The sequence below is a fragment of the Macrobrachium rosenbergii genome, chromosome 27 (assembly GCF_040412425.1).
Source record: "Macrobrachium rosenbergii isolate ZJJX-2024 chromosome 27, ASM4041242v1, whole genome shotgun sequence".
In the NCBI taxonomy this organism is placed as follows: Eukaryota; Metazoa; Arthropoda; class Malacostraca; order Decapoda; family Palaemonidae; genus Macrobrachium; species Macrobrachium rosenbergii.
The window spans coordinates 21,583,194-21,606,008 of NC_089767.1; the positions used below are offsets into that span (position 1 = coordinate 21,583,194).

Below are 22,815 nucleotides of genomic sequence, written 5' to 3' on the forward strand. Positions count from 1 at the left end.
TCAAATTTAACTCGACCAAAATGGTCGAAAAACGCAATTGTAAGCTAAAACTCTTACATTCTAGTAATATTGAAGCATGTACCTTCATTTTGCAACAAATTGGAAGTCTCTAGCACAATATTTCGATTTATGGTGAATTTTGAAAAAACTTTTTCCTTACGCCCACAAGTAACTCTGCCGAAAAATTTCAGAAATTCTTTCGTCATTTTGTCGTAATTTTTGCACTGTTTTGTATTAGCCGTTACATAAAGTTTTATATATGAAAATGTGCACAATTTCATGTACAATACAGCAAAATACAACCCATGGTTGTAGCTTTTATCAGTTTGGAAATATTTTCATATAAACCACAATAACTGCCAAAATTTCAACCTTTGGTCTACTTTGACTCAACCGAAATGGTCAAAAAATGCAATTGTAAGCTAAAACTCTTACATTCTAGTAATATTCAATCATTTACCTTCATTTTGCAACAAACGAGAAGTCTCTAGCGCAATATTTCGATTTATGGTGAATTTTTGAAAAAAAACTTTTTCCTTATGTCCGCGACAGAAATTCTTTCGTCACGTTGTCGTAATGTTTGCACCGTTTTATATTAGTCGTTACATAAAGTTTTATATATGGAAATGTGTGCAATTTCATGTAGAATACAACAGAAAATAACTCATGGTTGTAGCTTTTATCAGTTTTGAAATATTTTCATAAATCACGATAACTGCCAAAATTTCAACCTCCGGTCAACTTTAACTCGACCGAAATGGTAAAAAAACGCAATTATATGCTAAAACTCTTACATTCTAGTAATATTCAATCATGTACCTTCAATTTGCAACAAACTGGAAGCCTCTAGCACAATATTTCGATTTATGGTGAATTTCTGAAAAAAAAAAAACTTTTTCCTTACGTCTGCGCGCGGTAACTCGGCTGAACATCCCAGAAATTCTTTCGACACGTTGTCGTAATGTTTGCATCGTTTTACATTAGTCGTTACATAAAGTTTTATATATGAAAATGTGCGCAATTTCATGTAGAATACAACAGCAAATAGCTCATGGTTGTAGCTTTTATCAGTTTTGAAATATTTTCACATAAATCACGATAACTGCCAAAATTTCAACCTTCGGTCAACTTTAACTCGACTGAAATGGTAAAAAAACGCAATTGTAAGCTAAAACTCTTACATTCTAGTAATATCCAATCATTTACCTTCATTTTGCAATAAATTGGAAGTCTCTAGCACAATATTTCGATTTATGGTGAATTTTTGAAAAAACATTTTCCTTATGTCCGTGCGGTAACTCGGCCGAACATCTCAGAAATTCTTTTGTCACGTTGTCGTAATATTTGCACAGTTTTATATTAGTCGTTACATAAAGTTTTATATATGAAAATGTGTGCAATTTCATGTACAATACAACAGAAAATAACTCATGGTTGTAGCTTTTATCAGTTTTGAAATATATTCATATAAATCACGATAAATAGAAAAAATTCGACTTTCGGTCAACTTTAACTCGACCGAAGTGGTCGAAAACTGCAATTGTAAGCTAAAACACTTACAGTCTAGTAATATTCAATCAATTAGCTTCATTTTTCAACAAACAGGAAGTCTCTAGCACAATATTTCGATTTATGGTGAATTTTTGAAAAAATTTTTTTACGTCCGCACGTTACGAATTCATGCATCATTTTGTGATAATATTTTCTCTGTGTTGCTTTGATCGTTTTACAATTTGTTATATACCAAAATCATCGCAGGTTTAGTGTACAATACAAAGAAAAACAAAATAACCCGTTAGCTTCAACCGTTTTGCTCACAGCACAATTTGTATAAAATTATATATGAAAAATTTTTTTTTGCGCTGTCATATCTTCTTTTACTTTTAACGTGCTTTTATTCCCATTTTTGTATGGGGTAAGCACGATGCCTTCTTTTGAAGGACTTTTTGATTTGGCTTTGGGGTAGACCTGTGGTCTCGATCGGCTGCCCTGCCTGACATCGCTTAGACCCCGCACGTTATGTTTCATGTATCATACCCGACCCAACGCCCTTTCTTCCCAGCAGCGAGAGTTATTGCGCTGGTATGGCGAGTTCGAGACGTGTGAGATGTTTGTTGTTTTTAGAAGGTGTTGTAGTGGCTTTGTTTTGTGCGTGTATTTAGTCTGTAACATCCATTTGCTTTTTAAGCAAACCTATCCGTTGATTACATATATAATCCCGGGATGTCTACACTGATAGCAAAGTGTCTGCCTCTCTTGATCAGTCGGCTTGCGGGTTTGAACCCGCGCCACAGACCTCTACGAAGTCCTAAGCTGCTGCTGTAACCGACTGAGCCATCGAGGCTCCTTTTTTTTTTTTTTTTTTTTTTTTTTTTTTGCGCTGTCATATATTTCAATATTTATATATGATAATGATATTTTTTTCATTTCTGATGGTTGCATACTAAACTTCAGGCAATGACAAAAAAAAGGAGCCAAAAATGAACTCTTAATCTTAAAAACTAAGTTTGCTGTGATTTTTTGAAAAAAACTTTTTTTCCACTTCGGCGCTAGCTCCCGAACGCCGCCGGCATACGGGAGACGTTTTTGTAAATAGAGGCTCGGCGTTTAAGGGTTAAGGCATAACATTTAAAAGATCCATGGAAAAGATGCATATTTGTTATGTTGACGTTTGTATAATACGGTATGTGAATATAGAGTAGAGTATAATGTAGGCAATGCTACCATGTATGTAAACAGTCTACCATGGTGTAGGCTAAGCTAATTCTTGTTTGTTACAGTATTCAATTTCTCTTTGTATTGAATTATCATAAGACACTTTGCATGACCCTCCAGAATTAGCTGATATTAATAATTACTGTACCATGTATGTAAAGAGTATATTTTATAGTGTAGGCTAGGCTACCGTATATATACATGGTACCGAATACCCTAGTGTAGGCTAGGCTATGTTCAAGATACGTTTTGGTATTTCTTACGTTTTTTCCAACAAACGATGTTTTTTTTTAAACCTAACCCCATCGTAAGTAGGATAATATCTGTTTAAGCATTTTTAGTTTATGTGTGTGTTTGAACTATCAAAATAGGCAGTTCTAAGTGTTTTCAGAAGGGTTCTAAGTGTTCACTGGTTTTAGCTATTCGCAGGGGGGTGTGGTATGCATCCCCTGTGAATACGGGGGGTTTACCTTATAGTCATCAGCAGCTACAACTTGCAGCTTAAATTTAGCAGTGTATTTCCTTGCTGATCTTTTATCTGTACCGAATAAGGGTATAATGTAAAAATATATCAGTCCTATTCTACTTAACGTCATTTGTGCCATAACCTACGGTAATTGTTTATTACCGTACGATGGTTGAAATACCGTACCAAGTAAATGGCTGTTGTTATCCGATTCGGTTGTAAGCAAAACGAGTTTCTAGGTCGGTTGTTTATGGCTGTATGCATTTACGAGTGTAATGTTACTAACAATACTTTTATCATTCTCTTTTACTTTTTTAACTAGAAGATGGGGTAAAGGTGGAGGAAAAGTTGTCTATTGTAATTTGGTCTCTCTCACTGCCTGATTACGCTGCTGCCTGCGCCTGCGCGAAATTTAAAAATGTTTTATAAATAATATTGTCGTATTGGTATTAATTACTTACACCATTGCAAAATCGAATTATCGTAAGGTGAATTAACGTAACTCGAGCAGTACCTGAGTATTTTAGTGGTTTTATCACAAAAAGTACATTTAGTCATGAAAATACAGTATTTAGTGAAATTTCTTAGTGAAAAATACCACAAATGGGTGAATTTTCGGCAAATAATGGGTAGATATGTTGCAAAGAGAAATCCGTGAATACGTGAGTCTGGAAATTGTGAGAACGCGAATACGGGGGGTTTTCTGTATTTATATAAAAATGTTATTTTCATAAAATTACGTTACATATATACAAGTACCATTCGACTTATAACCTGCTCAACATACGACCACTCGCACTTACAACCGTACTTCTGGCAGCAGGGCTGGGCAGGCTGATGCATAAGAGTACTTTCTGTATAAGTTACTTGGCAATGCTTCATCTTGGGAGAGCTCTCTCATCACTCAGGCAGCATCATTTTGAGTTACCCTGCCCTATCAGCGGCATCATATAGATATTAACTGCACTATAGACTGAATTGCAAAATCAACTTCTGGCATGCAAGCAAGAACCTAACCCACTTGTAACTCAGTGCCTACCTGTGCAAAATACTGTATACATCACATAAATGATTAAAATAAATCAGTAGAAGTACATTATGGTAAGAAGACTGAAATAATGATTGTATATTACTTTACAGTACTATGTAAGTACTTTATTTAGCAAAGGTTTGATATTGTGCTTGGTGGTTGCTTGGTCTCTGTGATTATGCAGCACTTCATAGTTAAATTCATTAAATTTAAGGATCTGAAAATATATTTTTGCTCTTGACTGCTATGGAGAGGATGTTTTTCAGAAATAAATTGAAATTTTGAGTTTGTTGGGGAAGCTAGGGTTAGGGCTGTGTGAACTCAACGAACATTTTTCTACAGAAGGCCACAGAAACTATATCAATGTATGAAAGATGAAGAATATATATCAGTTTATTTGTGGTAGCTCAGTGGTGTACATCTTTATTGAGCACATGTAAAATGATTAAAAGCTTATTCTGTGAAAATTGAGATTGACTAAACATACAGTGCAGTGCATCTCTTAGAAGTCTAAGAAAGAATGCAATCATAGCAAATGAATACAATCTTTCAGTTCTCATACAATATCTATAGAAGATGATGTAGAATAGTAAGATGATGTAGAATAGTTGTGCTGAAAATGGGTCATAGGCTTGTGCATTCATACATAGCTTAAATATCCCTCTCTGTTAAAATGTGATCAATAAAATTGCAATTATAAATTATACCTTCTTAGAAATTACTCTTACAATAATGTGTTTGCAAAAAATACAATATCATTGGAAATTGATGTATGACATGGCAATGTGTACACAGTAGCTCGCGACTGGATGACCAAAGTTTGAATCTTGAACCTTGTCAGGATGGACAAATTGGCTAATTCCCTAACATTCACTTTATCTCTGTTGACTTGAGCATTGCATTAGGTACTGGTTTTTAGTCAACTATTGTGGTTTACAGCTAAGGTGAAGAAAGTGAAAGGGTTAGGATAGGCAACACCAGACATGAGGTGTTATATCTTTTTTCAAAATGTATGGTACCATCAACGAGGTAAGCCTCACTCCATTAATGTTAACATATTCGTAAGGTGAGATTCTCTCACTCTCTTGTGAGCCTTATAAAATTATCCAATTCAAAATATTCTTAGACAGAGGATTATTTGTTAAAATTGGCAAACATCAGCTAGAAAAACTCTTTTATTCCAGTTATATATTTTTCATCAGCTGACACTCTCCAGCTTATCAAGAACATTCACAGAATTGGACAGCATTTCCAAAGCTTATTGTGCAGAATAAAACATTATAAGAGGGTTAATGCAAAAGTAAATTATGTTTGTTCAAAACATGTAATAAAAAACTTGAAGAAATGTATATGCAGTGTTTTCTAGCATCTAGAAGGTAACACACTGTAAATGCAAGCACTTCATGTCAGTAATGGAAAGCATGTCTTATTTGTTCATGATTACTTTTTTTTTTATGTATTTTCTGTTATTGATTTAGTAGTGTTTGTTGACTCACCAACTAGGAAGGATTTTTTTTTTCAATCCAGTCAGCTGACACCACCCCCCCTCCTCTCTCTCTCTCTCTCTCTCTCTCTCTCTCTCTCTCTCTCTCTCTCTCTCTCTCTCTCTCTCTCTCTCTCTCTCTCATACCCTGATAACACTCTTGATTATGGATGGCAGTCTGGAATTTCTTATAAAAAAAATACTGTATGTATTGATTGATAAATTATCAAAAAAAAAACAGTAACTTAAAATAAAATACTATTTTTCATGCCAGCTGTACATCTTTTGTTTATGTATGTAAAGGGATGATGAAAGATGACCCACAAAGGCTATCCTCTCTTGTGTGAAAAGTGCAGTATCTCCATTATTTGGGATCCAGTTTATCCACTTTTTCAACATTCATTCTTTAGTCATTGCAGATATCATTGATAATGTTGAAGAAAGTCCGTGCGAAGGGCAAGAGCCCTTAAAGTAAGTGTAATTGTGGGGAAGATGATGCTCAGGGTGATGTGAATGTTGGCACCTCAACCTTGGCAGGCAACTGATACATCGCATTGCTTATTGAGTTCAGAGACATCTTATCATGAGTTATAAGAATATTTTTGGAGGCCTTATTTGGAGATGAAATAGAAGTGATACAAGTAATGATAAGTGTGAAGAGTCTGAAGATGAGTGTGTGAAATTAACCCAAGAAAATGATGGAAGCAAATTCAAAGTGTGCCTGTGAGGGATGTGCTTGCTTCAAGGGTTGAAGAGAAGGGAGGGGGAAGTGAAAGTGATGGTGATGATGATGATAATGGGGATCCAAGTGTGCAGTCAGTGCATATATGCTAAATGCATGGTTTTTCTGTGCCATTGTGTTAAGTGTGGTGTGGTTGTGCAAAGGAGAGGGAGGAGGAACCAGAGTATTGCTTGGCGTTGTCTCATGGTGTATGAGGAGCTGGAGTAGTCACATGCTCTTCTTAAGCTTTACAAGCAAAGACTAAATGTACATTAACAAATCCCTCTGGCTGGGCAAATTTTAAGGTTCGTCAATTTTTAAAAAATTCATCAATGGAAAGAGTGAGATATGCAAGTGCTCATGGTATGGAGAAAAAATTCTAAAACATTTTCTTTACTTCCCACAGCAAGTTGGAAGTGAATATATCTAACCCAGCGAGGGGCTTCTTTACTGAGTTGCTCGGAAAACTCCAACCAATTTATTGAGTTACGGATGTTCTTGTTAATTTGTTTTGTACTTGATATGCAAAATTACAATTACATCTAATATTATATCATAAAATAAAAGAACCAACAATAGCAACAAGATGCACTGGGATGGTGAGATATATTACCATATTTCATAAAATCTTTGAGATGACAGTTATTCAGTCTCCACACTGTACTGAGGTCTATGGCCCATTTGAGCAGTTTGAATGTTTTCCCACAACATTCATTCAGATACCATGGTGCAAAATAGTAATTATCATGTTAAGCATGCTGTAAGATTTGCAGTACTGTATATTTAATGAAGATCAGTTGGTGCATGCTATTTGCAAGGGGTTAAACAACCCTGACTTAAAGGAAGCATTGATAGTTGACAAAAGTAAAATTGTGGTATGTTAAAGGTTTTACCAGCAAATTATGCAAGGGTATCATAATCTAAGTGGCTACATTGCTTTCTAATGATAGTTTCATCAGGAATGCACATTTGACTTTTTTCGGTAACATTGTGTAAAATGTTTTGAGGTTTTGAAGATCAAAATATTTTTCTTATTAGTAATATCAGTATTCTGTGGATTTTAATTATTATTCTATTTTTATTTTGTTCCAGTCGGGGTGTCATGTTTGCGCTATGTTTTAATCAAGTATGATTGTGCTGTAAAATGTTGTTCCTTACTTTCAATCTCTCCTGTTGTGGCTTTTAGTTTTTCCCTTATCTGAGATTTAAGAATTAGCATGGGAGCCTACATCCAATACTGTCCAAATCTTGAAATACTGCACCAGCAGTAGTCCCATGTGCTTGCAAGCACTGAGACACTGTAGCCAAGGAAATTTATAGTGTAACATGGCTGACCAGTTTACATTGTATATATTACTTTGTAACCTATACAAGTTTTCTTTTCACTGTTATGTCATTTGAAATGCTTGTTTAATATTAAAATAAATGAGTTTGAACAAATGTAAAACAGTATTTTTAATGTAGCTCAACTGAAAAAATTACATTGATCAATATGCTACACTGCTGAAGTTATGCTACTTCAAGGCATTTAGACAATGAGGTTATGGTGGGTCTATAATGTTTTATTTTGCTTCTGTTAATGACATGATTCCTGTGTGTTTGGACTTGTGCATGTGAGCTGTTTGAATATTTCTGTATGTGAGGTGCATATTTTTAATAAGGGTTATAATTTTTTTGGAATGCAATATATTTGGCATTGAAAGTCAGTGCTGTTGTGATTTTTTCGGTACAATACATGGGTTTACAATATAAATGTTTCATAGACAGGGACCCGGTGAAGGCTTGTTTCTACGTAGAGGTCACATTCATTATCCAAGTCATTATTGCCAACCTTTTGCTCTGCTTGTTTATGTGTTACATTTCTCTTTCTCATAATTCACTTAATCTTACGTTCCTTTCCGACATAATTTCTTTATAGAATATATACACAGTGTTTTCAGAATTCACATTTTTATTTCTCACTTCATCATAGCCCCTTTTCATAATACAGTACAGTGATTCTGTTCTCTCATTTAATGTTAATTACCACAAAGTTCACTACTAATACAATAAATCAGTAAATGATTGTTAGTACATGGATACAACCATTGCCTTTCATATATGTAGTATCCTTCAGCATGAGCTGGAATGGCTGTTAAATCTTAGTAACAAGGTAGTTAATGGTGGAGATGGGTAGGAGAGAGGGATGACCCCTCACATGCCTCGCATTTGCCACTTCGTGTTTTCTTTGGCCACCATCAAGAGAGGATGAATCTATTGTCTCTTCCTTTGTGTTCGTTTAATTGTGGATATGTGGCGTGCTGCCATCATTTCTTTCACCTTGTTCCTTGCTCTGCATTGTTTGATTTCTTTTAGTATGGTTGCTGTGTCTTTTGGTCCTGTTTTTCTCAGTTATGGAGGAAAAACAAACCTCAGTGCTGGTGTGGGGGTCATGTTATTAGAGGTTCTATGACTCCCGTAATGGTAGATCCACATATGCACTGTACTACTTGGAGAGGAAGGGAATGTATGTGTTCCCTTCTGTGTGATGAAGGTACCTCTTGGACTTCACCTTCATGAGAGAAGTGTGAAAAAAAGATGAGGAAGCCTAAGAAGGTTTCGCTGGGTATATTGGAGGGTATCACTCTGCCAGTAATGCTGCTGAAACCTTCTTGAACATTCTTGCCTCTGGCTACCATCCTTCTTCCTCCTATCCCTGGCTCCATCATAAGAGGGCTATATCACGCATAAACTAAAAACCCATCCATCCCTTATCTAAGTATGAGGAAGCTAAAGAATGATCTGCCTTTGACTGCCTTAGAAAAATCTGGCCAACTTTGAATGTTCCAGGTAGTCTATCACTGCTGTACTCTGGACTCAATCGCAGGAAAAAGGATTGACCACCCAACCAGTGAGGTGCCTGCTACTGTTTCTTCGGTTCCAGTGTCTTCCTTATTTTCTACAAGTGATCCTTCAGTGACTGTGGTGATGACTTTAGCTAAGCAAGTTGATGATGTGACTTGTCCCCCTCCAGCCTTGACCACCTCTTTAGTGTGCAAGACAATTATGAAGTCAGACAAGTTGGTAAGAAGGAAGAAGTGTTCTGGTTGTTTGTATCCTTATCATTGTTGTCATTGTCTTCGTCCTCCTCATCCTTGGACTCTCTTCCTTTGCATAGGAAGAAGAAGAAGAAGGGGGAAGTCCAAGGACATTCCTGAATAAGTCTAGGTGGAATTCTTCGACCACTCTTCCTCATTGCATGAGAGGGGAGGTTCCAGTTCACCACCCACAGGGCATTGTACCTCTGGCAGGGTTAGTGCTTTGGTACATGGGCACTTGTACATGAGGACCATCTCCATGCCTTCCCCCCATTTGCTCTTGGGCTCACACCAGGACAGCATCTTTCATATAAGTTGTTCTTGTCTCACCCACCCTATTTTGCTCCTGTTGTCGAAGAAAAGAATGAAGTGGTGAGTGTGAGGTGAATGAGGGGTCACTCCCTCTCTTCCCTGCAGCTCCACCATTTAAAATACATTTTTACCAAAATTCAATGGCCATTCCAACTTGGCCTGAAGGATACTCCACATATGAGAGGCTCTGGTTTGTACAATATACCTAGGAAAAATACAAATTACTTTCAGTATTTATTATTATTATTATTATTATTATTATTATTATTATTATTATTATTATTATTATTAATTTTATATTTTGTTGCCCTTAACTCTTCATAATTTTCTTATTTCAGCAGTTTGAGTATGTTATCTTGAAGTATATCCTGTTATGTTTTAACATAAAATAGTTTGTGAATAAACTGACTAGTTGGCTATGTGATTGAGTTTACCCACTTAGCCTACCTTCAGCTAAAATGGTACTTACCTCCCTTAGGAGGTTTCCACAGTATTAAATGCACAAGTGTAAGAATACAAATTATAATAGCTAAGGGAAGGAAACCAATCGATAGGATATTTCATGACAGAAAATTGATTAAGTTGAAACCTTTGAACCTAATATGTTACTTTGAAGCTGAATTGCAATATTGTATTTAAATTTTTCATTATTGTTCGATACTCTTCATAAGAAAATGTTCCATCAATCATTCTTGATTCAGCATAGCTGAAACTATATTTTTTTCAGTTATTGCATCCAACAAGGGAACTGACAGAGACCTTAATTTGCAACTTGGGAAAGACTTATTTTTCTCATTCTACAAATTGGTTCTTCTTATATGCATTTATAGCCTTATTCTGTATATCTTCATTCTCTCCCTTATATCAGGCATTTTGCCTTGTCATCGAGAAGAGCTTTCCTTTTCTTTACAATATACTCATCACTTGAAGCCTGCATCTAACTCAGTTAGAGAGGCCATGATTTGTCCTCCTCCACTTCAGTGCCACACATCAGGCCTGTGAGGGAGGAAGTCTAAGGATTTTGTTTCAGCATGGCAGAGATACATGACTTTTAGCTGTTAGCTGTTTTAAAGGTATTCTACCTCAGAACTTGAAGTCAGAGACCAGTCGATGCTGTCACTCATAAGGGAGATGACAGTAGATCAGAAATTGCCTTGCTGCTTCATACCTTAAATCAGTTGGACAATGTCTTCCTATTGGTACTGGAATGCTTTCCAAGTATAGTGGTACAGTACCAACACACTATTGCCATTCTGATATATCAAGCTAGGAACAGTATACAAAAATGGTTTTGTCACCAGTATTGTATTGTATACAGTGCTGTGAAAGTGTTGGAATAGAATCTGAATTGATACGAGTGAAAATGGTGCATCCAATTTGTTATTGCATTTTCTATGCATGCTAATATTATCTCAGGAGTTTTGAGATAGAAAGTGATTCTATTTATGTGTAGCTAGATCTTTCTACTGCAAGCTTCTGTTGCAGTATTTTTAGAATGTGACAGTCTTTCTATTACTGGATACATTTATTATTAGTGTTATTAGCTGTGTTTTGTCTGATTTCTTTCAAAAGCAGTACGTATTCAGTTCTCACAATAAAACATAAAATGAGAATAATTTATAACATGCTACATATATGTAAAAGTGGCCCAGTATTCTGACTGGACCATTGGATGTTGGAAGTTAGGGGATCGGGCAGTCACTGGGGAAATTTAGCATTTCTAGTGGGTAAGAAAACACCAGAGGGAAAATGACTTGGGTAGGGCAGAATGATTGTTTTATCACGTAATTCCTTCAGCAGCATGCACAAATTTGAAGTCTCTAGCACGTATAGTTTTTGAAATACCCTCAAAAATGTTAAAATTAGAAAATCTTTTGGAAACTTCTTGAAAATAAATGAGGATATTTGATTGAATTTTATGGATATACAGTTATAACATATTGAACAACATTGTAATGGGATACATTTCTTCATAGAATATGACTCTCAAGGTTGGTGTCATACACTTTTCATTCTAGGTCCACTTGACCAGTCAGTAGACTTTGTCCATACATCCAGATTTGGGAACTCTTTTTATGTCAGTTGACAGAAGATCTTAAATTTTTGGCTGCATGAATATATTTTCCTTTAGAATGTTCCTTTACATTCTCCTTTTTCAGACCTTTTACATACCTTGTCAACAGGTCAGGGAGTCTCGTGTACAATAGGGAAGCAGATCCTGTATATCAACCACTTAGAGCCAAAAGCAGTCTATTAGGTCCGACTGGTTTCTAGTTGAGATCAGGGGATGCACATTAACCACCATGTCAGATGATTCAACAAAGTTTGTAAAAATAAAACTTGTTTTCAAGCTCTTTTTAGAATAGTGCTTCTGATCTTACTAGAATAGTGCTTCTGATCTTACTTTTTCAAACTTGGTGATAAGTTTCTTATATCCCACTGTGTCTTGGAATACCTTAGAAGTCTCCATCAACCAAACTGTCATCTATAAATCGGTATTTTGTATCTGTGCCTTCCATCCCTTGGACCGGTAGTAACATCACCAAATGAGAAGTTACTTTCCAAATTCAGCAGCTTGGAAAGGGAGTGCCATGATGTAACCTTGTTGTGACCAGGAACTCATCTTTTACCCCTTTCAACTGTAGAATTCCCAATTTGGCTTGGCCAGCATATTGGTAAATACTTCCAGTATCTAGATATCATCCACTAACACCATTTATTTGTCTAAGAGGGCCTCAACATCTCTTTGATGCTCCACTTTTACTAAGCCTCCACTTTCAGATTTTATTCTTTTCTTCCTTTCTTTAACTCTTCAGCAGAAAACTTGCATGGACAAAATCAACACACTAAATACCCAAGAGGGCTCTAAAGGAAAAGCAGCCTGCAGAGAGACAAGTTATAGGAAAAGGTGATAAAGAAATAAGTCTGAGGGAATAGAAAATAAAACTGGTACACCTAAATTCAGGAGACACAGCAGAAAGCAGGAATGAATTTGCTCCTCGCTGAAACATTTGGAGATCAGGTGATTCCATAACTGTGCTAGGCAACCTGTAAACTATTTCACATTGTTAGTTGTAGCCAAGATACAACTCCCAGCAAACTGAGTAGTATTAAACCTGATACTAGAAAAGGGCACACTGTTTGCAGCAGCAGCCTGCCTACAGTTGCTAGCAAGAGCAGCTAGTTCAGGTCAGGAAGAGTGCAGAGGAAGTTTTGATGTTGTATATTTTATGCAACAAACATAATGAATGCACTTTAGGTCTATGTCATAGGTCAACATTAAGAGTTGGCAAAATATATGATTGATGACATAACTCCACCCAAGAGTGTGAGATGAGAGTCAGCCCCTTAAGACCACTCTGGAGAGCAGTCCTCCAGCCCTCCAAACAAGAAAGAAGTAAAGAGTTAAAGCACTTAATGATTTGGGTATGTGGCAGGAGGGTGTCCCCAATCTTGCTGCTTGAACTTTTCTGGACAACTGTATGTCAGCTCAGAGAAAATATGCCACTCCATTATCTGCAGATATTCTTAGGTCTTCCTTCTTCAGTGACTTTTTCACACAAATATACTTGGAACTGATGCCTGTTCATAACATATAAGGAATTGAATGCTTGCAAAGTTATTTCTTTTTAAATTGTACCTTAATTTCCATGTAAAATGCTGTAGGAATCAGTTTTGTTGCATGTTTTTCAGGTGACTTAGGTAATGTTCATGTCTACCAAACATTTTAGCAAAATGCTTCAATTATCAACTAAATCGTGAATACCAGAATTATTAGTCAGTGAATTTTTCCTTGAAATTGTTGTGGAGGGTCTAGGCAGTGTCTAAAAATCTTTTGTTTTTCAGTTTTTTTATTTTTTATTTTTTTTTTTTTACTTCAAAGGCCTCGGAAAACAGGAAAGCTTTTGTTTGTCCAAGAATATTAGAAAGATACAGTACAGTATATCCATGCTTATTAAGTTTGTTAGATCCTACTGCCAGCACCATTGTCACTCCATGTGACCATTCTTAGAATTGTATAGATCTCGTATTTAAATTGATCTGAATGAACCTGACATCTGAATTGCATTGCACAAAGTTGAGGTTTTGAGCATTTTTTTCTCTGCTTATGCATGACTTAACATTTATCAGGTCAACTGTGCTACATTTTATTTTCTTTGTGCAGCACTGATTGGAATTATCTAAATATCTTGCCATATCTCAGTGTTTCCTCTTCACTTTTATCATCTCATCGACACAAAAATCACTCAGCACACGTATGGCCTTTTAAATGGGTAACTTGGTCATAATTCTCATCCTACCCCACTTTACCAAAATTTCCAACTTTCACTGTCTCAACTTCGATGACATACTACCAAACCAGCAATTCTTAGCATATAACATGAATTCTGACTTTTAAATATAGTTATAAGTTGCTATTCCTTCCTAATGTGGTCTTTCAAGTTTGAAAGCTCTTCTCCACTCAGTGTGCCTTTTTTGTTTAGTATATATGGTTATAGTGAGGCAGTATTATATTTCATAGAAACAAATTGCCATATGTAGAGGTTTCTTTTCAATCCTCTGATTAGGTGTGAATACACTAAGAACAAGGTGTCAAACTGAGAAAGGTGCATAAAGTAGTGGTGATTACATCTTGCTTGAGGTGCATCTTCCACCCTTCAGAGGGTCAAAGTTGTCACTGTGGCAAGCTCTTAGTTTGCCAGCCGTTTTAATACTAAAGAAGTAAATTATAATGAGGCAATTGTTTGTCCTATATCAGCAAAACAGGAAATTTGTTCATAAAATTTTATGCTACTGTTATGTATTTATTATAATGAACAGTGGATGTTTTGAGCAATCTTTATCTTAGTTACTTTGATGTTGCTATAAGTTGAGCAGTTGTTATTGCTTAATTTTAAAGTGTAATTTTTTTCTGAAGGTGATTAGCATCACTCTACAGCAATGTGAAGTTATATAAGAAATGCTAATGAAGCTTTTCAGTAAATACATATCAGCATGGAACTGGGAGGGTTATTTTGATTAAATCTTTGCCATAAATCATTTTATGGTTTTAACAGGAATAAACCTTTTGCTATTTTTTGTCTTCTTATCGTCAGGGTTATTTTGTGAGGTTATTTAGTGTCACCGCATTGTACCATAATATCAGATCTTATGAATATGAATAGAAAGCTCTCCAGTCAGTGTATTTCTACATGAAAATCTTTGATATTGAAGTGCCATATGGCAGCCATTGTAGTCAAGGACTCATAGTGGGATAATGCTTGCAGTGTATCCTAGGGGATGCACTGTAGATGGTAATAAAGATTATTTGCCGTGTTCGTCCTCAGCTGCACTGGTTATTTTCTTCTTTTCATCAGTTTTTTATGGTCTCTTCCCAATTGGCTGTCAACCCTCTTTAACTCAGCCTTGCTTCAATTTTCAATTCTCATTTAAGAAGAAATTCATTTGGGGGAGCCCTACAAGTGAGACTGTGGTCTCTTTAAACTATTGAATAATAATAATATTAATAATAATAATAATAATATAGCATTGTATTCTTGAAATATTCATATATCAGAACATACTGTAACAATAGGGATTTATGTTATTGCAGTTACACAATACAAATAATGAAAAATTTTTTGTAAATATGAACAAAACATATATCTTTCATGACTACTAGATGTTTTTGTGAAAAGAAATGCATTCATAAGTTACATCAATTTGTATGAATAAAGTGATGCATTGCCCCTTTTTAGAGCAGCACAGTTTATGTATGCACGAATCTAATGCTCGTTTTCTTTTTCCCTTTAGTATGCCCACTAGAAAACCTGCCATGTCCTCGTAGCATACTTTGTAATATTTTAGAATACCACAGTAAGTGTAGGTCCAGCTATTTTGTGATCAAACTCCTGTATGTTTTAATTATATGCATGAACTTTTATTGATTTTCATGTTGAATGGATTTAGTTTCAACACATTTTAAAGCTCTTTATTTCTCTGGTTGCAAAATACACTGGTATTGTATGCACAAAGTATATACAGTATATGCATTGTGTAGGTGCAGGTCAGTTTTTTATTTAATTAGTTTTTATCAGTTATAGCACCCATTCTTAGAGCTTACTGATACAATTTTTTGTCTTCATGAAGTTTATTTGACTATGATCGCTTGTATTTTGGTTTCCTAAGTTGAAGTTTAGTGTAGTAGTGGCTGATTGATGATGGATTCTTTCCCTTTCAGTAGTCAGGCAGCATGCAGTGCTGCATTTCTTATACTTATTGTTGTTCTTTTCCTTTCAAAAAGTTGTATGGGTTGGGTCTTTGGTTTATTGTCATTATACAGTAAATAAAATGAGGAACTTGAAGTGAGAAAAGAATAGGTACTGTTTTAGAGCATGAGATCAAGATACAGGCACAGAGATGATGCACCTGACCAAGTCTATAGTTTACTTCTTTTTTTTTTGTAACATTTGTGTGTTTGCTCAATCACTGATTTGGTGATAAATCTCATTTGAACAAGTTGATGCTTATCACTAGCTTAGAATTAAATGAAATGTAATTTTTTCACATTCATAACTTTGGGAATTGAATGCCATATGGATTTTGAAAATTTGAAAGTTTGGCATCACTCCTTCAGATAGTTTGTGTTATAACTGTTGCTAAAGTGGGACACTAAATACTTTATATAAATTAGTGTAAAGTTGCTTTTGCATAACAGCTCATGGAACCAGGGATTCATAGGACTTTGTTAGCATAGATTGTATTTTGGTTTATAAATTCCTTCAGTTATATTATGATGATGATGATTGCTGTTATTATTACTATTACAATATTATTATTAATATTATTATTCTGAATGAGCAAACATTCATATGGAACTAGCCTAAAAGGCCTTTTACATGGAAGCTATTTTGATCAGGACAGTATATTTTTCACATGATACAGGCCAAATAGGCATGTTTTATCCACCATCGCACCTGTGTGTGGGAAGTGTATGAATGCATCTATGAACACACACATACTTGTACTGCCCTGGTGCAGCAGAGAGTGGTCTCACCATATTTGCCCATGATCAAATTTAACAGGTACCACTTCGCATGCCCTTATAAGGGACCTTATATGCCTGTATACCCGGAATAAGGACTTGCATGAATTATATGGATGGCTCTTTCAATCAAAGAATGAGGAAGAATGACTCAACAGATTGCTTCTTTTTATTTTTTCATGAAGAGTTTATCTCACGGCACTTCTAGAATCTGGGATTCGTCATCAACCTTCTCACATACCCAGTCACACAACCACTCACAGGACACCTACTTTGGAACCTTCCCGGAGATCCTTCTTGCATTCTAACAGTTGTTGTCTCACTTTCTATCTCAGCACTGCGATGGTCAACTCGCTACTAATGCTGTCACTCACAGCTGACTCGACTAGCTCGTTTTCTGTGCATCGTGCTTACAGCTGATTGACTATCACTGTTGTGATTTGTCATAAAGTTGCTGGCACTAGGCCCGTATTGCCTGTGCCACCAGTGCTACGAGATCTCCTCCGCCATTCCTCGCTCTTTTTGGCTCTTGTTGTAACACCTATTATAACATTTCGAGATTGAGCATCAGCTACCTTATTCAATTTTCCCAAAATATGCCCAATCTTTTCACAATATCAAGTTCTTGGCTAAGTCTCCTCTCTTAACCAGATCTTTCAATGCAATGTTCACTGTCAGTTTAAATTTGAGGTCCAGTAAAAGGTAGCGATGCCTCACTTGCATCCATAGAACTGCTTATGTCTCTCTGTTGCAGGTACTATAATTTTTCTCTGTCCCTCTTAATGCTCGTGACGCAAAACAACCTGGTTCTTCGTGCCCTCCATCATCAAACTGAGAATTTATTTTGCTTTCCCAATGAAAATTTGACTGCTTTCTCACTGCATCTGTTGGTCTCACTGTTTTATCAAAATTTCTATGAATTCACGGTAATAATCTGACTTAAATTGGAGGTGGTAACGAACTTACTGTTCCTACCTTTAATTAACAACACTTCGATAAAGGCAGTGGAGATGCATTATCTTTTGTGATCTTACTTAACTAACCCGGGCCGTTGATCAGTTATCTTGAATGGACTCGTATTATAATTTTACAACTTTTACACAACACTTTGAGAATCATGAGTACTTAACAAGAATAATAATCAGATCTTTAAATATGAAAATCTCAAAAATGCCCACACCCAGATAACTAACAAAAACAATAATTCTGACATTACACACTATCAGTGAGGTTCTCAAACAAACACTTTGGCCACTGACGAGAGGCTCAGGAGGGGGTCTCTTGCCCACGGGGGTGGAGGATTTAAAAACACCAACAAAAAATTGAACAGAATAAAGGAAAAATGTCAACAATTGTCACAAAACATTAAAGCAAAGCAATATCAGTGAACTGATTACTACCCAGTGACTTTAATAAGAACAATTTGAAATTAAATTACTTAAACTCTGCATTAACAGATAAATCACAAAAGGGTTCAGTCAACACAAAACCGATTTTGAAAAAATTTACAAAACACTAGTTAATAGTTTATGTTATTTCTGGCAAGAATAAAATTTTATAGCGTAGAAAAATTACTTGAATAACCTAAAAATTCAAAACAAAAGGACACCCTCTAATATCAGGTAACACGCAATAAACTAATCATAAGGCCTTTTGATAATTTAATAATTGCAAGAAAAGTTTCAACTACAGTGCATAGGAAATCCTGGGCTTCAAAGCTGGTTGACCAAATTTCATACCCAGACTGTTTAAACTCATCACAAAAATTTTCAGTGACTGATTCGTCCATACTGGTTGCTACATTACCTTCCTTGGCACTCAAGAAGGAACTCACCTGACTTGCCTTCGTCTCTCCAAGTCACCTTCACCTTCCTCTTAAGGGGGGGGTGTTGCTTTGTCTTCACTCCCGCACTTTTGCCAGCCATTATCTAATAGCTTCAGCTGTTCTTAACACTACAATCTTCACAGCTCTCAGCTAGGCCTACCAGACCACAGCTTGCAGCTCTCACATACTCCCCGCACCCATCCCTATGGCGGTTACCGTCTTCTCAATGGCTCAAGGGGGGAGGGGGAAGGAGGTTTATGCCCAGCCTCTCCTTTCAGCTCACTCCCACTCTTATGGGGGAGTTGCTGTCCTGTAGGGGGAATCCCCTACTCCACTATTCCTGGGGGAAAGATGACTGGGATCCCTCACCCTGCCCAACAAGGATTCTCTTGTTTTCCTGGGCACTGGGCACACACAACCAAGGAGGTTCTAACCTCCTTGCACACAGCTGACTCCAGGCTCTTGGCCTGGCTAGGGAGGGTTGGTTGGGGTCTTCCCTGGACCCATCCTCCAACCGCCTTCCACTCTTCTTTCCTCTCGGCAGGAAAGAATTCTGGCAGGTATGTGTTGCTGTCCGCCATGTGTGTTCATTTCTGGGCATCACCGATGATTAGCAAAGGCACTGATAATAATAATAATAATAATTATGATAATAATCACTGCTCTCAACAATGGCCTCATTCCATTTGGCACTCGCAGCAAGTATCTGGTTGCTTTCATCTAGGGGAGTGCTAATCTTCTCTCTTTTCATACAACACTTGTCTTGTCTGTCTTTCCCGACGACATAGAGGGATTTGAGCCATTTCCCTCGCTTTTACACTGTCGACTAGTTTTTCTATTCTGTTGGCCTTTTTATGCACAACACATCTATTTGTGTATTCGCCCGTTTCACTATTTCTCGCGCTTGGTGTTGAATTAGTTTCGCCCGCGTGACTTTGCTCTTTTCTGCCCGTTACTTAGTGCTTAATTACATGAAGGCAGGTGTAATTTTGCTTTGATTTATCACTTAAACGTTAGCCCATTGTGCGCTTGTTTCTTTTGTCTGCACCATAATTTTTTCAGATCGCTAACAGTACATAGTTATTGGATTGGCACAATCGCAGACCCACAGTTCTCTGCATTTATATATAATATATATATATATATATATATATATATATATATATATATATATATATATATATATATATATATATATATATATATATATAGTCCCTATATTTATATATGGGGGTTCTGTTCCTACCTTGCGTCATAAACTGAAAAATCTGCAAAAATCCTAAGAAAACTTTACTTTTAATGCTTTGGGTGTATTGAGAACAATGTAAACTGCATTTTTATTGAGTTTTTCATAAAAAAACTCTAGATTTTGATTATTCTGCCATTTTGGAAACCAAATATTTCTTCCTTTGAACTGGCGTCGAAGCGTTGTAAACCGGGAAATAATTTCTGATATGTTATATAAAACGTTGTAACCTCGATACGTATATATATATATATATATACCCATATATATATATATATATATATATATATATATATATATATATATATATATATATATATATATATATATATATATATATATATATATAATATATATATATATATATAGGCAGTCCCTGGGTTATGACGGGTCCGACAGTATACAGTAAACCCCCCATATTCGCAGTCTCATGATTCGCAGACTCACCTGTTCGTGGATTTCTCTGTGGAACATATATACACATTACCCTCTGAAAATCACCCATTCATGGTATTTTTCACTAAGAAATATTCACTAATTACTGTATTTTCATCTCATTTCCATGACTAAATGCACTTTTGTGATAACACTAGTAAAATACTCGGGTAGTGCTCGAGTTTCGATAATTCGCCTTACGATAATTCGATTTTGCAATGGGATAAGCAATTAATACCGATATGACAATATTTATAAAATATTTTTAAATTTCACGCAGGCGCAGGCAGCAACATACAATCAGGCAGCAAGAGAGACCAAATTACAATAGACCAACTTCATTTCCTCCATCTCTTTATCCTATCTTCTAGTTAAAAAAGTAAAAGAGAATGATAAAATTATTGTTAGTAACGTTATACTCTTGCATAAATGCGTACAGACACTGACCGAGAAACTGTTTTACTTATCACTGAATCGGATAATAACAGCCATTTTGTTTGTATTTCAACCATCGCACGGTAATACACAATTACCGTAGTTATAGTACAAATGAAGTTAAGTAGAATAGGACTGATACATTTTTACATTATACCCTTATTCGGTATGGATAAAAGATCACCAAGGAAATATACTGCTAAATTTAGGCTGCAAGTTGTAGCTGCATCTGAGAAAACAATGTTCAAGCTGATAATGACTATAAATTATCGTGCATCGGCAACATGGATGGAACTCGACAGTAATTAAGACTGGAGAGAAAATATTTTTATCAAAACTACTGGGCATAAAAGAACACATTACTGCTATTTTTACGCCAATAAACGATAAATACTTAAAGCTCGTATATGATGAAATCATGTGAAAATAGCGAATGGAATCTTGATTTTTTACATGAAACAAACGCCCCCAAACGGCCAACGTCATCTATTAACAAAAAAATATCTAAATTAATTTCACAATGAGACTTATTTAAGTTATATTTCGACTTAAAAACACTTTATATAATGAAAAATAACCTTGCCCCATATAAATAAAGTATCTAGAGATTCATTTACATTAACTAGAAGCAAGAAAAGCGCTCTGAACAGAGTTAAATTAGGCGAAATAAACTTAATGCATAATCAATTTCCAAACCAAAACATTGATCGCTATGATTGCAATTTATAATACAAAAGTAATATAAGAATATAACAATATTATTGGGTACAGTGAATTAAGTTATAACATTTTAAAAGATCCAGGGAAAAGATGCATATTCGTTACTTTGATGTTTGTATAATACGATATGTGAATGTAGAATACAGTATAATGTAGGCTGGACTACCATATATGTATACAATATACCATAGTGTAGGCTAAGCTAATTCTTGTTATTCAATTTCTCTTTGTATTGAATTATCATAAGTCACTCTGCATGAACCTCCAGAATTAGCTGATATTAGTAATTACTATACCTTGTATGTATAGAGTATACGTTATAGTGTAGGGTAGGCTACCATATATGTATACATGTTACCAAATACCCTAGTGTAGGCTAGGCTATATTCGAGGTACGTTTTTTCCAACAAAGGTTTTTTTTTTTTTTTTTTTGAACCTAACCCCATTGTAAGTAGGATAATACCTGTATAATAATATATATATGTGTGTGTGCGTGTATATATATACACACACATATACCTATATACACACATACAGGCAGTCCCCGGTTAACGGTGGGCTCGGTTAATGGCAATCCGGTCTTATGGCGCTTGTCTAGCGACAAAAATCAGCAGTTTTCTTTGCCAAAAATCACCGATTTCCGCTTATAGGCGCCAATAATTGGGTACTGGCACCAATACATTACCTAACAGAGGTGCCAGTAACCGAAAATCAGCGCTTTTAGGTGCTGGTAAGCCCAAACTCACCAATAAAGTGCCAAAAGTCTGCCGATAACTGGGGACTGCCTGTATATATATATATATATATATATATATATATATATATATATATATATATATATATATATATATATATATATATATATATATATATATGTATATATATATATATATATATATATATATTGCACATGCGCTCACACAAATGCTTCAGAAATATATTAAAAAACCGCTCTCCGACAATTAGCAACTCTGTGTTTGTCGAAGGAAATGTTGGTAACACTGCTTACACTCATGAACAAATGAAGAAAGTTTTTGGGGTCAGTGATTGGGAGGCTAGGGAGAGTTACCAAGGGTCCGGGTCAGAAGGCCGGGCATAATGGGAGGGAGTTGGTAGTAATGCCATGCACAGTAATAAGCCCATAAAGAAGGGTTTGTTGGAGAAAGTGGGTTGGTGGGAAAGGAGTTTCCTGTAAAATAAGGAGAGAGGTCGGCACGCACTCATGTTTTTTGTAAGTTTTCCTGTTATTGGCAGACACATTTAGGTAATTGTGATCGTTTGCTTTTAATGGCTTATAGACATAATATCATAAACATATCTTTCTCT

The 22,815-nt window shown here is 35.8% G+C and overlaps 1 protein-coding gene and 1 non-coding gene across 6 annotated transcripts in view; one reads left to right on the top strand and one right to left on the bottom strand.

Moving 5' to 3' along the window:
* The window catches only part of LOC136853472 (mitogen-activated protein kinase kinase kinase 11-like), a 200,095-nt gene that overhangs the window by 135,667 nt on the left and 41,613 nt on the right, over positions 1–22,815 (top strand). The window lies entirely within an intron of this gene.
* On the bottom strand, positions 19,370–19,411 carry LOC136853737 (U6atac minor spliceosomal RNA). The gene has a single exon (XR_010857549.1). It is a non-coding gene; the product is annotated as a U6atac minor spliceosomal RNA (small nuclear RNA).